Source organism: Lissotriton vulgaris, chromosome 9 (genome assembly GCF_964263255.1).
Source record: "Lissotriton vulgaris chromosome 9, aLisVul1.2, whole genome shotgun sequence".
In the NCBI taxonomy this organism is placed as follows: Eukaryota; Metazoa; Chordata; class Amphibia; order Caudata; family Salamandridae; genus Lissotriton; species Lissotriton vulgaris.
Genome location: NC_141697.1, coordinates 142,805,876 through 142,822,054, shown reverse-complemented (window position 1 = coordinate 142,822,054; position 16,179 = coordinate 142,805,876). Strand labels below are relative to the sequence as shown.

The 16,179-nt window shown below is 45.6% G+C and overlaps 1 protein-coding gene and 1 pseudogene across 1 annotated transcript in view; both read right to left on the bottom strand.

Annotated features, from left to right (window-relative positions):
• SPTBN5 (spectrin beta, non-erythrocytic 5) overlaps positions 1-16,179 on the bottom strand; it is a 2,284,272-nt gene that overhangs the window by 1,146,274 nt on the left and 1,121,819 nt on the right. The gene's annotated exons all lie outside the window — the stretch shown is intronic.
• Positions 2,482-4,868, bottom strand: LOC147689745 (uncharacterized; annotated as a pseudogene).

The window sequence follows — 16,179 nt, the reverse complement described above, 5'->3', positions numbered from 1 at the left end:
CCTGTCCTCTCTGAATTGCAAAAAAGGATCTTGGATGGAGAGAGCCTGCAGTTCACTGACCCTTCTGGCAGAGGTTAGGGCCAGGAGGAGGGCCGTCTTCCATGAAAGGAATTTGATGTCCGCTTTATGGATGGGTTCGAAGGGGTGCTTCATTAATTGGTGAAGGGCCACGTTGAGGTGCCACGACGGAGGGATTGGTCTTGGTCGTGGAAAGGATCTGAATAGACCTTTTAGGAATTGTTTGACAAGTCTGTCCGCCCATAGGGAAGGACCCTTGGAAGTTCTTGTGAACCTGGATATCGCTGCTAGATGTACTTTGATGGACGCATGCGCAAGGCCTGATTGCGCCAGATGCAGTAAATATGGTAGCAGCTGCTGTGGAGTGACATGGAAGGGGTGTAGGCCTTCTGCCACACACCAAACACAGAACCGTTTCCATTTTAGTGAGTAGGTCTTATTAGTGCTGTCGGCTCTAGCCTTAGCAAGGACTTCTCTACACTCCTGCGGAATGTTCAGGTGGCTGAATTCGCGGTATTCAGGAGCCAGGCAGACAACTTCAGAGGGCTCAGGTTCGGGTGGAGAACCTGGCCTTGGGACATTGTGAGCAGGGCCGGATGTTGGCGTAGGCGAAGAAGTGGCCTGACAGATAGGCGATGAAGTTCCGTGTACCAATGCTGCCTCGGCCAGGATGGGGCGATGAGGATCAGAGTGCAGGGCTCCGACTTCATCTTCCTGAGGACCCTGGGTATCAGTGGAAATGGTGGAAAGGCGTAGGCAAACACGTTCCGCCAAGCGATGGAAAATGCATTCCCGAGGGTTCCTGGTTGGTGAAGCCTGCTTGCGAAGCTTGGGCATTTGGCGTCCTCTCTGGTGGCAAAGAGGTCTATCTGCGGGGTTCCCCACTCCGCGAACATATATTCCAGCGCCTCCATATCCAATTCCCATTCGTGGGATGGTGACCTCTCCCTGCTCAGGGCGTCCGCCAAGACGTTGTCCTTGCCCGGGACGTATTCGGCTTTTAGCGTTATTTCATGCTCTAGAAGCCAATTCCAGACTCTCTGCGATTCTCGAGAGAGTGACAGTGATCGTGTCCCTCCCTGTTTGTTTAGGTAGTGCATCGTTGTGGTGTTGTCTGTCCTGACGAGCACTGGGGAGTTTCGGATGCGTGGAAGGAAAGCTTGGAGAGCTAGAAAGACTGCCCTTAGTTCCAGTAGATTGATGTGGAGTTTGGATTCCTGTGGCGTCCACTTGCCATTGATCTAGAGTTCTTGCAGGACCGCTCCCCAGCCTTCTAGGGATGCGTCCGTTGTTATTACGTGTGGTTCCGCAGGAAGCAGGAACGGCAGTCCCTGCGACAGATGTCTGGGCGACGTCCACCATTGCAAGTGATTGACCATAGCTCGTGTGACATGTATGCGGTCCTCGAAAGATCCCGCAGCTTGTGTCCTTTGCCTCGTTAGTTCTTCCTGGAGGGGGCGCATTTTGAGACGTCAGTGTGGAATGAGCATAATGCATGAGGACATCATGCCGAGGAGAGACTTGAAGGTACGGACCGGCAGAGTCTTTCTCGATGCCAATGACGTGGCTAAGGAGATGAGTTTGGTCTTTCTCTCCTGAGAGGGGAAGGCTCTCACGCGTCCCGTGTCCAGAGTCGCTCCCAGAAAAGTGATGACTTTGTTTGGTTCTAGTGCCGATTTGTCTCTGTTGAGGGTCAAGCCTAGGCGGCGCAAAAGATTTAGACAGGCGCTGGAGGATGTGGCTGCGGCTATCGCAGACGGTGCCTTCACCAGCCAGTCGTCCAGGTATGGGAAAACCTGGTGACCCTGTTGACGAAGGAAAGCTGCCACAGGAGAGAGGCATTTTGTAAATATCCGTGGGGCAGATTTGAGGCCAAGCGGGAGAACACGGAATTGGTAGTGGTGTCCTGCTACTGCGAACCTGAGGTACTTCCTGTGTCCCTTGAGGATAGGAATGTGATAGTAGGCGTCCTGCAGGTCTAGGGAGGTCATGTAGTCGCCTTCCACCAGGAGGCCCAGGATTTCTTGTAGTGTGACCATACGGAATGACTGTTTCTTTAGGAACACATTGAGCGCTCTCAGGTCGAGGATTGGTCTCCATTTCTTTCCTTTTTTGTGAATCAGAAAGAAATGGGAGTAGAATCCTTTTCCTTTTTGGGTGTGAGGAACTCTCTCTATCGCTCCCTTTTGAAGCATGGAAGCTATTTCCTGAAGAAGCAGCCGTAGGTGTCTGTGGGACCGTGTGGCTGGTGGTGTCGTTGGGGGAATTGAGACAAATTCTAGTGAATGTCCGAATTGGATAAGTTGTAAGACCCACCGATCTGTTGTTATTTTTTGCCAATTCTTCAGGAAGAACGTGAGTTTTCCTCCAAGTCTTAAAAAATGCAATGGTGGATGGGCTGGCCATTGGGATGAGTCATTGGCGGTTACCAGCAGGTCTTTTTTGGTTTTTCCCCCTGTAGTTTCATTTATTGTAGGAAGATTGACGTCCTGTCTGGCCTTGACGCTGTTGGTACTGTGTTTTGCTCTGGGTGTACGGGTAGGAGGACCTATGCTGGTAGGAGCCTCTGTATGCAGGTTGTCCCCTTCCTCTGTTACCACGAAAGGACTGGTTCCTAAATTGCAGAGTTCCCAGAGCTCTGGCCGTATCTGTGTCCTTTTTGATAGTGGTGAGGGCCTCGTCAATCTTTTCGCCAAAGAGATGTTGGCCGTCGTAAGGCATATCAATGATTTTTGTTTGTACTTCCTGACGGAAGGAGGTGGCCTTAAGCCAACCTCGTCGTCTCAGAACAGCGGCACCTGCCAGCTGCCTGAAGCCAGTCATGGCGACATCTATTGCACAGTCAATCAGCTCAGAGGCAGATGTTTGGCCTTCTAGGAGAAGCGAATGTGCCTCTTCCTTTAAATCCTCTGGTAGATTAGCTAGGTAGGGCGCGATGTCTGCCCAGAGTTGACGGTTGTAGCGGCCCAGAAGTGCAATTGAATTGGCCACCTTGACCGTCATTGCAGATGTGGTGGAGAAGCGTTTTCCAATGGTATCTAGCTTCCTGCCTTCCTTGTCAGGTGGCGTCGACAAAGGAGATGCTGGATTGCGCAAGTTTTTCTGCGCTGCTTGTGTTACCACGGAGTCTGCTTTGGGGTGACCCGTGAGGCATGCTGGCGCCGATGAGGTAGCTTTGTATTTTTTATCAAGCCTGGACACTACCACAGGAATTGAAGCTGGCGTTTGCATTAGCTGTTTGCCTTGTTTCCAGAGGAAGTCAATGATTGGGATTGACCTAGTCGTCTTTTTTGTAGGTTCCTTAAAATCGTAGAGGAAACATTCAGTCTCCTGAGTTTCCATAGACATATGGAACCGTTTGGCCGCCCGCTCTATGAGGTTATGGAAACCACCAATGTCTACAGGTGGTGATTCCGAAGACTGTGGTTCTGGAGAGGCCGGGGATTGAGCGACGTAGTCCTGGATTGCGTCAGGGTCTGAGTCGTCGTCACGGACCTCCCCTTCTTCTTGATCTCTCTCATTGTCGTCGGACGAGAGAATGTCTTGTGTTGGCTCTTGTTGTGTAGAAAGTACAAGTGGAGGAGGTTTGTGTCGAGGTACAGGCGCAGGCACCTGTGCAACAGGAGGTGCAGGTGTAGTGGTTTTCTCTGGGAAACGCTCTTTATAGTCCTTTATGAGGAATTGCAAATCCGAGACAATGGATGCTGGTAGACACACCATCGGTGTTACTTGTGTGTGCACCTGAGTATGGACAGTCTGTTCCATGTGTTCCTCCACTTCCTGTTGCTCGTCTGTGCTTTGGCACTTAAGCACCAATTCTGAAGGACTAGTGGCCTGTGTATAAAACTCCTCCTCCAGCTCTTCATCTTGCAATAAGCAGGATGGGGTCAGTTGTTGCACCTTACTGGGTGACGTCAGGTCTGGTGTGATTGGCTTTTTCGTAATTTTGGCTGTGACATGGGATGTCTGGGCATCCATGGCATGCTAAAGTAGTTCAGACTCTTTCCATGTGCCTGCGGTCGTCAACGCCTGTGTCGACGGTGCCGCCGTTGCAATTTCCGTCGTCGACGGTAATTTACTCTTCATCGACGGTGTGTCCGTCGACGGTGTCCTCGTCGACATGGTCCTCGTCGACGGCAATTTCTCCGTCGTCGACGGTTTCGCCGTCGTCGATGGAATACTCCTCGTCGACGAGAGAGGCTTCGTCGACGTCGTGCTTTTCGTCGACGGAGTCGTCGTCGATGTCTTCGACGTCGATCTCGTCGTCGACGGCACAATCTTAGTCGCCGATGGGATGATAGACGGCACAGGTCTACTCGCCGACGATGAAGGTGTCGTCCTCATCGTCGAGGAAGATGCCGACGATGCCGCCGTCGTCGACACTGTTGTCGTCGACGTCGAGACGGTTCTTTGGGCTGAGGTGACCATTGACGTTGTCATCGTCGCCGATATCAGTGGCTGCTTCCTGGGGACAGGAAGGTCCTTGTCAGACAGAGGTGTTCTGCCCTCTGAAGACTTTCTGGAGGCCTTCTTAGGAGGGGTGTCTGAGGGGCTAGGGGAAGTAACCCTTGGCCTCTTCAAGGAGAACTGCGAAGCACCAGAAATGCTCTCACCTTCTGAGACCAAGTCGCTCTCTGGTTTGTTCTTCAGTCTGTTCAACCATAGTAGTAGGCGTCCTTCTCGGTCCTTCAGGGTTTTGTTTGAGAAGGTTCTACATATCTTGCAGTCCTTGGCTTGATGTTGGGGTAGAGGCAGTATAAACAGGTTTCGTGTTTGTCCTCTACGTGGAGCCTTTTTTTACTGCAAGAAGAACAGGCTCTAAAGAGACCTTTTTTCTGGCTATCAGCCATAACATTAGAAGTTGGAAAAAATTCGTTTTTGAAGAAAGAAGCAAGTTTCCTGAGGAGAACTCAGGTGGAGACTCCCCAGCACAACGTGCGGTAGAAAATCTGAGAGACTGAGGCTCCTGACAGGAAGGTTCTAGAAGGAGGTAGTAGCTGATTGGTTGGTTCTCTTTACTTTGGTCCTTTTCACAAAAGGACACAGATAGGCTACCAAGGTGGGACCCTTGGGCCTACTCTGTTTTGGTCCTTCTTACATAAGGACGTAGATAGGACACTAAGGTGAGATCCTTAGGCCTATTCCTTTATATGTATGTCTATAGGACATTACTTTTTATATACCGGAGGCTCCCGTCTCGACGACGGGGAATGATTCAGGCATGTGAATCTATGAAAGACACCCAAATACTGGATAATCCACACATATTTGTCATCCACTGGTGACCAGGTCGCAAGTTTTGTAACATACACACTTTTGTGTATATTTATGTTAATTGCTAGTGAGACAATTCTTAACCATAGCAATTATTTGTTTCTAACTAATGTTTACTTTACACGCACTTGGTTTCATTTGATTTATACATTTTTTTGTAAACTCAGCAGTAACTTATCGTCTATCAGCCTTATTCATGAAGCCGAAATCGGCTCGCAAAGGGCCAGATTCTGAGAATCTGGCCCTTTGCGAGTGCGATTTTTGCATTTGGGATTCATCATCCCAAATGCAAAAATCGCTAATTGCGATCTCGCAATTTTGCGAGAAATTACATTTAAGGAATCTCTATTTGAGATTCCTTAAATGCAATTTATCATCCAATTTTGTTTTGCGAATTCGCAATTTCTGGCCGCAATTTACCGCGAGGTCAGACCTCGTGGTAAATTGCGAAAACTCAGAAAAATGCTTTTAAATGCATTTTTCTGAGTTGCATGTTACACACACACATGTCCTTTGGACATGTGTGTGTGCAACACCTGTGTAAAATTTCATTTGAGGGGTGCTACAGGGTGTCCTTTGGACACCCCTGGCACCCTTCAAATCGCTATCTTATTTGCGATTAGCTAATTGCTAATCGCAAATAAGGAATACTCCCCATTCATTCCTATGGGCCTTTTGGCCCATAGGAAAGAATGGCGAGTTATTCCTTATTTGCGATTAGCAATTTGCTAATCGCAAATAAGGATTATGTAGGAATCGCATTTCTTTATGCAATTTCTACATGAATCCCGTTTTGCGAGTCCTTAATAGCGATTCGCTATGAATCGCTATTAGGGGCTCGCAAAACGGGAGAATGATGAATCAGGCTGAACATCTATTGCTGATGTTTGGTTGCTGTGACAACCATGGGAGAGTGACACACACACACACACACATATATATATATATATATATCTCATTACTGAGGAAGGCCGAGTGCCGAAAGCGCGTTTTTTTGAGAATTAAACTATTGTGAACTTACCCTGGGAGTGCTGCTTCCTATATATATCTATACAAGCATGTGCAATGCAATAGGTCTCGCAATTATTAGAGTTAGAGCGATTGGTATTGTATATGATAATGTTTATTTTTTACCTAGGGCAGGTATGTAGGAATGAGAACCCGTTACGGCCGATTCTGCCTTTCATGTTTCCGAGATATAGAACAAGAGCGCTATTAAATGATACGAGATATTTAGTGGTCTATTATCAAACAATCTACTGTACCAGGGGCAATTTAAACAAAAACACATATTCCTATGAAGAAAAGCATTTTCAGAAATCGATAAACAGTCATACTAAAATTTCCCCACCAACCCCGTTTCTCGTAAATGCTCTTAGGGCTCTTACTACTTTTCACTACCATTGACCCCTGGTTTCAGTCATTTAAAAAAAATCATCTAGATGCTCAAAATACACATCAGAAACTTTGAAAATTCAGGAAAAGTACTTCAAGCCACACGCTCCCATAGAATTTCGAAATTCTGAAAATGTCTCACATAAGCAATCTGAAACCTGAACAACTATGGGTATACTGAAGCTCAGGTGTATTAGAAAAATAAAATCTGCCCTGCATCTGTTATAATAAGCATAGTAGGCATTTGGTATAGAGCACTGTGCAGAATAAAACACGCTGAGTGAAGAGTACTAGTGCTGACCATACTGCAGTGGAGACAGAGAGAATGGAACACTGCCATAAAGGACAACAAGCACACAGCCCATTGGAGTGAGGTGCATCAAGAGCATTGCGCAGGGTGGTGACATTAGGCCAAAACACTCTGGATTGAAGAGCATCGGGATTGAGCAGACTGCACCAAAGGCAAAGCGCATCTGCAAGAAAGCATAGTGGTCACACAAAGCAAGCATACTGCAGCGTAATACATCAGGCACAAAGCTCGCGCCAATGAGTGCACAGAGCATTGCAGTGAAAAGCATAGGGACTACATACAGTGCAGTCAAGTACACCAGACACAATGAACACTGCAGTAAAGTAGATTAGACACAGCGCACCCAACAGCGAAGTATAGAAACAGGGCACACGGCAGCGAAGTATAGAAATCACACTACAGTGGAGTAAATCGGTAAAAATGTACAGTGAAGTGAAATAAATAAGGCAATGCAGTGTTAACATCACAGAGAGAGAAACATTGCCGATAAACAAAAATCACAGCATCAACAGAAGGCACATGTTCCTAAATCTTCTACACGTAATTCAAATAAGTAGAATCTTCGATATTTGAATGCTTAAGACAAACATCTGCAAAATAGAAGGTAGAAGAGTGCCAAGTGAAAGAAAATAAAGCATTGAACCTCTATTTTGATTTCCAGAAATGCTGCCCATCCACTTTCCAAAGATTGAAGGCGCACAGCAGCCCCCTAGGAACCACGCATCTCAAAATTCCCACGAGAAGGTACTGCTCACACGGTGCACTCCAGCCTTCCCGTACAGGGTCCCGGAGATCTCGACTTCATTGAAATTAATCAAACTTGCACACCTTCTGTGACAGTGAAATTGAGAGGATTTCTACAGTTTCAAAAACGTTTATTAGGATAAAAATGACATAACTTGCCCTTTAGACCCGATGAGGACATCACATGACACTCGGCCCAGAGCAGAGAAAACAAGAGTAACTTTTTACTTACAGGATTCATCAAAATTAAATATCATGATTTAATAAGTGACGTTTGAGTTCTGAGGCCAGACTTAACCTCACTAACACATCAGCAATCACACTAATGCTGTGTAATGCTGTCAGTTAGTAACTCCAGGTATGTATTTCAAATTCCATATCAGTGTCAGTCATTTCCTCTTTGTGCAGGGAGCTTCTTTTGACCTTTCAATGACTTCACTATACAGCTTTTGCAAGTCAGTTAGAAGGATGAATGAGAAACTCTGCAGGCCATAATTCTGCTGAAAAAAAAGCTGCAGCCTACTTCCTGAATGGCTAGGGTTAGACAGTATGATAAGCAACTTAAGCTATCACAAAATGTAACAGGATTTAAATGTGTGCACATCTGGATGCAGCTTGGAAATGACATGGCTTCTTTACCGCCCTGTGGCGGCATCCACATTTTAGTGAACGTGTGAATGTAGCACCACAGAGTGTAAGCCCTTGAACGTAGAAGTGCCAGTGTGCTATCTGGCAAGTGGTGGACTTGTGACAAGAGTCCAGAAGACGCCGAAAACATATCACTGTAATCCATTGCTGCAATGCTTTGGGTGAGAGGGACCAGGGAATCAAAAACAAAACAAGGGATAAAGGAAAACGCTTTCTCCCACTCCATATGCATTATACATGCGGAAGATTCCACACACGCAAGCTGTACCACTCGGAGTGCAGGCTGCGCTTACAGGGTTGTACTGAGAAAAGGGGGGAAAATCGCTTCTGACGTGAGGTGAAAAGAAGGGCTTAAACCCAAAGCAAATATTTTCAGAATTTGGATTTAAAAAAATAATAATATTTAAATCAAGTTATTCATTGGGCAGGAGCGTGTGCACAAAGGGCCCGACTTGTTTGTGGTGGACAGGTGGCCTGTCTGCCTCCACGCCGGCATCCAGTGCCACCCACAATGGCACCAAAGACGACTATGCAAATTGCGGCCCCTTCCCGGCCCTTTTCCCCAGGAATAGGAGCAGGCTCGGTTTTCCCCAGGAATAGGAGCAGGCTCGGTGTGGATGACGGGCAATTGTGTCCCAGTCATGTGGAAAAATAAAAACTAGGGGATGCTGTGTTTACAATGCGAGGGGGCACTGGACGTCTGCCACTTCACGTTTAACACCGGGACAGCTGACAGGAGCATCGGCCAGGAGGGCCCACAGGTGCCAAACATGTTTTACTATATCTAGTAAAAACAAAAACAGACAGGCCATCGATAGACGGTAGTCAGAGGGATTAGCGAGCAGCCTGAATGCAGCATTTTTTTATCAACAAGAGAGCACATTAGGGACTCTCCGTACCACATGGTGATGAGGAAATCTGCAGTTTACACAACAACACCTTAAAACCTTTTGATTGCCCCTCACCCTTCAAACGCCCCTACCATGCCACCCTCCCTCTGTGTCCCTGGTAGAAATAAAATATAACAAGTTTAATACACTGGGAGGGGGGAAGAGAAATGCGAGACACGGCCAGGCGGCCGTGAAAGTGAAAGTACCCCCGGCCTTGGGCAGTGAATAATTAGGGGAGGAGAAATGCCTGAGGCCGAGCGCATGCTGGGGGAAGCTTCAGGGGAAGCAACAGATGGCTGGCTTTGATGTGGTGAAGCGAGGCAGGCAGGCGGATAGAAGCGCGTGCACAGGACACATGCACTTCTGGAAATCCGCATTTTTTCGAGAGCTTAGTTTAGCTCTTAGTTTAGCCCCAATAGGTTTCGAGTTATAAATAACTCGACCTAAAAATGGCAGAGCACTTGATGCAGTGAACAAGGCGGTTCTCCGCCGAAACGTGTCTGGGTCCCTGTTGGAATAAAAAACCTTCTGTGCCAATTACTCACGGAGTCGGTGCCTGTTTGTGTATGCTGTCAGGATGGAAACATATATATATATATATATATATATATATATATATATATATATATATATATATATATATATATATATATATATATATATATATATATATATTACCCAGCCGTGGAGTGAAGCCCACCGCCTGGATGCGGGTCCGTGCAGACTCCAACTTGGTGCTTGCATTTACGGGAAGAAGGCGAGTGCGGCGCCATTACAAGGTGGTACTGCCTTGAGGCACATTTTTCACTTCTGGAAAGCATGGCAGGCTGCATTCAGGACGGTGTTTCTACCCACTTGGATTAATTTAGTTAAATATGAAGCAATTGCATGCCACCCCACGAGGGGAAGATTGGAGCGCACTGCAATGCCCAGAAGGTCTCGTGAAGGGCCAGGCCCACTGGGGCAGGTGTTTGGAACTTTAATTAATGTGCGCGAACGAACAGTGCTTGCAATCCTCTGTTAACTGGTCCACTGAAGAAGGGAGTTGTGAAAATCCTGAAACGCGTTTGGCTGAAATAAAACATTTTGAAGACTGTATCTGTCTAGTCGCCTGCTGGCAAGCTGTGAAATAAAATACACAAGTGCTATTCAGCTTCTAGCGGTTTCACTTCGTTGGGGCTTACCTGTTTGGATGGATATTAACGGCTGTTACCCAGCCGTGGAGTGAAGCCCACCACCTGGATGCGGGTCCATGCAGGCCCAACTTGGTGCTTGCATTTATGAGAAGAAGGCGAGTGCGACACCATTACAGGGTGGTGCTGCCCTGAGGCACGTTTTTCACTTCTGGAAAGCATGGCAGGCTGCATTCAGGACGGTGTTTCTACCCACTTGGATTAATTTAGTTAAATATGAAGCAATTGCAACCCACCCCACAAGGAGAAGATTGGAGCGCACTACAATGCCCAGAAGGCCTTGTGAAGGGCCACTCCCACTGGGGCAGGTGTTTGGAACTTTAATTAATGTGCGCGAATGAACAGTGCTTGCAATCCTCTGTTAACTGTGAAGGCGAGTGCGGCGCCATTACAGGGACTTGGAACACAACTGTGCGCAAGAAACGCTGCTTTTTTATTCCGTGCACTAAAGCCACTGATGAAAGGACGATATTCCTGAAACGCGTCTGGCTTGCTGTTACGATTATGCTTAAATTTTGATGGGAGCCTGTTTGCAAGGTGTTGAAATAAATCATTGGAGATGAACTACGCAACTGCAGGTGGCTTCTCTTTTTTAGGGGCTAACTTTTGTGGAATTAATGCAGTTGAGCCCAGCCGCTTGAGAGAAGCCCACTGCTTGGTCGCGGGCCCGTGCTGACGCCGGGAAGGTGCTGGCACTGTGGGAGGCAGGTGTTGGGACCAGCCTAGAACCAACATATATTAATTTTTGGCAGCTGAAAAGCGGGACAGTTTTCCCATCAGGTTTTAGCATCAACCCACATGGGTAAGACATTTTGCATATTTGGCGGTTTAAATAAAGCGGATTCACTGGAGAGTACCTTGATTGCACTACAAGTCCCAGCAAGCAACGAGGATGGCCATGCCCACTGGGCAGGGACTTGGAACATAACTGTGCGCAAGAAACACTGCTTTTTTATTCCGTGCACTGAAGCCACTGATGAAAGGACGATACTCCTGAAACACGTCTGGCTTGCTGTTACGATGATGATGATTACATGTTGATGGGAGCCTGTTTGCAAGGTGTTGAAATGCACATTGGAGTTGAACTACGCAACTGCCGGTGGTTTCTCTTTGTTAGGGGCTAACTTTTGTGGAATATATATATATATATATATATATATATATATATATATATATATATATATATATAATAACTGCTCCGGGGTCCCCACACGTGGGCGGAACTATTCAGAGCTTATGACTATAATGGAAATTCCTCTACAAGAGAACTAAATTCTACCGTATTTGGAGGAGAGAGCAAAAACGCTTGAGCACTGGTAAAATGCACAGAGTGCTATGGCCGACAAAAACAAATTCAGCAAAAATAGGAGTAAGGCAAAAAGTCTGGGATGACTCTGCAAAAAGGGCTAAGTCCAACAAGGCCTATACCTTTCAATGTATATAAACATTTTTATGACTGGTTTATAGTCTCACTACCACGACACTTCCTTCCTTACTTTGTTCATAATTTCAGCCCTTTCTTTGATTAGAATCCTCTAAAGCCTACTCTACTTTTTCCCACCTCACATTCATCGATGTTTATTTGTATGAATGCAGTATTCTTAATTTTTCTATTACCAGTGGAAGCCTCTATTGATCAAGCAAAAAGTTTGGAACAGAGCCATAAATCAAGTATACAAAAGCTAGCCACCTAATGACTGATATTTCCCAGTCAGATAGGACCATTCTTGTCCTTTCTAGCAGAGATATTGGTCCACAACAACCAAGACTGTTCTCATCCCCTTTCTTGCTATTTCTGCATCCTTTCTCTTAAGTGATCCCCCTCATCCAACATAGTAACCATACACAGTTTAATTTTTTAGGGGTCCGTCAATCAGTGTCAGCTCCATGGACATGTGCAGAGACCTTATACAGACCAAGGCCATTCCTTGGTTGTAAATCATTTAACAAAGTTACTTATCATTCTGCTCAGTACCTCAATTGTGGGGGTCTTAATTGCTGAAGTCAATCATGTGTCTGTTACACTGGGTAACACTATCAGATGACTACCAAAAGGGTATGCAGTCAACCAAAATACACCACTCAGACTTCTGGCCAAATTGCCTTATTATTACACAAGCTTAAATTTATAATCTCCCAACCATTAATTTCCAGAAGAATTTTAGTGTTTTCATTTTCTATTGTATACATTGCCTATAAAGCTGCTGTTGGGAGCAGGTTGGTGCAACACAGTAATTTCAGATGTTTTTTTCCTGTTTGATAATCATCCTTTTCCGTATCTCTTCTATTCCCTCTTTCATGTCTAAAAAGTTTCATGTTTCAATGATTACTTTTCAAACTGAAATATCAGAGTGCTTCAGATTTGCCTCAGTAGACTTTAATAAAGCTATAAAAAAATCTCTGACAACTTGTCACCACTTTAAGCTTTGCATAACATTTACATTAATCTGCTCCACATACATATATACATAGAGTGTGATTTTCACATTAAAGTTGATCTCAGTTAAAGTAAGCCTTGGTGTAAAAGCTTGTGCTAGAAATGAAATGCCCTCTGTCTGCTATGTATTTCTTTCTTCCTCTCGTTTCAGAAGTCAAGCTACAACAGTATATGCTAATTAAAACGTTATCGTTATTGTTTAGTTTCTGTGTGAATGTTTATCTGTATGTGTTCCATGAAGAGCTGAATAATGAACTTCTATACCTGCAGGAAGAACATGCTGGAAGAAATGTATCATCCTGTTACAAGGTATCTCTTGAAGGTCATGCAGAAGAGACTTTCATTGTGTGATGGCTGGGAATAATGCTAAAGCTGGTTTGTTGGAGAATGTTCGATCCTGATTGGTTCTCTCTATGGGAACAGTAGGGAATTGCTCTAAACTGTGAAGATCTGTATGATTTAATTGTGTATGGCAGAGTTAGTTAGATTCAGATGCCCTTTCCGCTTTCCTTAGAGGAGACACTTTGCTCTTGCCTGAGGAAATTCAAATCCAAAAATCCAAATCCATTCTCACTTCCCTGACTAAATCTTTATTTGATCCTGCCTTGTAATGGCTTTACTTGCTGACACTTCCTTCCCGGCTCTCTCACAAATTTCCTGATTTCCTCTAGCTTAGCATATTAGGGAGCTTCCCTTTATGGGAAGTTGAGCCTGGTTCGATTTACTTTATGACAACTTTAAGCAGTATGCCTTTGATTGTGCTATTTTAAACGGATTTTATTTTTTAAATATAATAACTGATATATTCATGCATTAACTACTTATTTCCGATTATATTAAATGATTTGAGATTGTAACTTTGCTAATCTGCTAACAAACCTTTATGGTTTGCAAATCTACCACTCTGACATCATTGTGGGGGCTAATGTGCTTCACTGTACTTCAAGTATTGTTGATACCGCTGGACCATGCATGAAACCTGAGCATCATACTAGACTTATCGCTCACAATGAACCTCCAGATCAAGGCAGTATCCTCGGCCTACTTCAACACCCTCTGCATACTCCAAAATATGTTCAGATGGATCCCATTTGAATCCATAAAAACTGTCATGCACACTCTCATCAGTAGCAGACTGGACAAAAGAAATTCTCTCTACACCGCAATCAACAAGGAACTACTTTGTAAACTCCACACCGTCCAGAACGCTGCAGACAGACTGATCCCAGACATCCCCTGTCACAACCACATCACCCAACACCTCTGCGATCTCCACTGGCTCCCTATTGAAAAAAGAAAAACCTTCAAACTCCTCACTCATGCATACAAGGACCTCTACAACACCAGACCAACATACCTGAACAACCGCCTCTCCTTCCATGCACCAAAAAGACACCTCTAATCAGCTGATCTCTCTCTGGCCACCGTTCAACGCGTCTACAAGACCAGAACAAGAGGAAAGTCCTTCTCCTACCTCACATCCAAGGCGTGGAATGACAATCCTCCACCTACAGCAAGCTTCCACACTGCTCCAGTTCAGGAAGGACCAAAAGACCTGGCTCTTCGGATGGCCCCAAAACTCAACGGAGCCTCCCCTCTCCTCCTTAAGACCCTCGAGGGTGAGTAGTTTGCACTTTACCAACCCCAGATTGATAGATTTGTTGAGTCATGCCTCAGTTCCGGACTAAAGGTCCATCTGCTCGAGTGCAGCTTGTACTTGATTTTGCACCTACATGGAGCAATTTATTTTGCAACACTTCACATCAGCCATCACATATGATATAATTGCGAGCTCTAGACTGGTGTAACTTTTAATGCTCACCCTAAGCCAACGTTCCCCCAGGATAGTTAGGGAGGTAATGTAATGTAATGTATTGGCATTTATATAGCGCACTACTTACCCGTAGGGTCCCAAGGCGCTTCGACCGCTGCGAAACCCTTCCTGGCTTCCCTGAGAGATGGTCCCTTAATGGGTATCTCCAGGGTGAGACCAGGCATCCCCGGCGGTCTGGTGGGGCCGTTAGTGAAGATGAGGCAAGCTAATGCCCAGAGTTGCCGAGTGTGATCGCTGATCAGAGTGGGCACAAAGGCGAGAGAATTATCGAGTCTGCTGACCCTGGTCCAGAAACCTGCCGCGCCAGGAATCGAACCCTGGTCCCGGGCCGTCCTCTGCTCTCGGGTCTGCCGCCTCTAACCAGTGAGCCACACTACTTCACTCAGGTATAAGTACTCTCAGGCCTGGAGTGATCTACTCCTATACAGCCCAGGCCTCCAATCATAGCCCTGCTAGCGCAACTCTATCTTTACAAAAATCCCATCCCAGCACTCAATTCCAGAGTGTCATCACAGTTTCATCAATGAACGCCAGTCATCATTTTTGTCACAACTTACCCATCAACTAACTCCTGGATAAAATTATAGGTCACCTAATGCCCCTCAATACTCAAATTGTTCATGTTCTCACTTTCAGCACCTGACCACCTCATAAATGTGTTAAATCACCTAAATTATCACCCAGCTATCAATGCCATTTGACTATTAAAGATCCGCAAGTGCATTGTGCTAAATACCTTTACCAGATCCTGCAATTAGCCTTTCCAGTTTCTGAACAGTTCCGAATATTTGCTACCGTCTTAGTCCTTCACTGTGTCCTATTCAGATAATGGATCCATTTGTAGCTCAACCAATGAACCTCAATCAGTTGCTACATCCTATACTGCTATATAAAACCCAGGTCATCTTTATAAGTGGCATTCACTTTGGGAAGGTAATGTTGAACTGAGTAAAGACTATAGGGTTCAGTATATACCAGGTGCAGTATTAACTACCGATTCTGAATTCTACACCTAGTAATGGGTGGATAACCTGGTAATACTGCATGATTTTGCCCAGCGGCCAATAGGATACCCCCTCACGTGTGTAACCCCAACCGAACAGCGTGTGTCACGGGGCAGGGCCAGGGCGGTGCAGCATGGTGAAGTGGGCCCTCCCTAACGCAGAAACAAATCTTGTCATATGTACTCTACCTATGTATTGCGCGATGAGGACTATAAAAATATATATATACTGCATGATTTTGCCTGGTCTGGGCTGCAAAAATCAGCATATATCAGTTTTCCTTGAGCAATTTCGCCAGATACTACATAGCACATTTATGCAAGGAAAAAAGTGTGAAAATTGCGCAATATTGGAAATTCTGATTTGGGTGCAAACTACCATTTGCACTTGAATCAGGAAATCGGGTCCTACAAGGGCCTGAGACTATAAAAT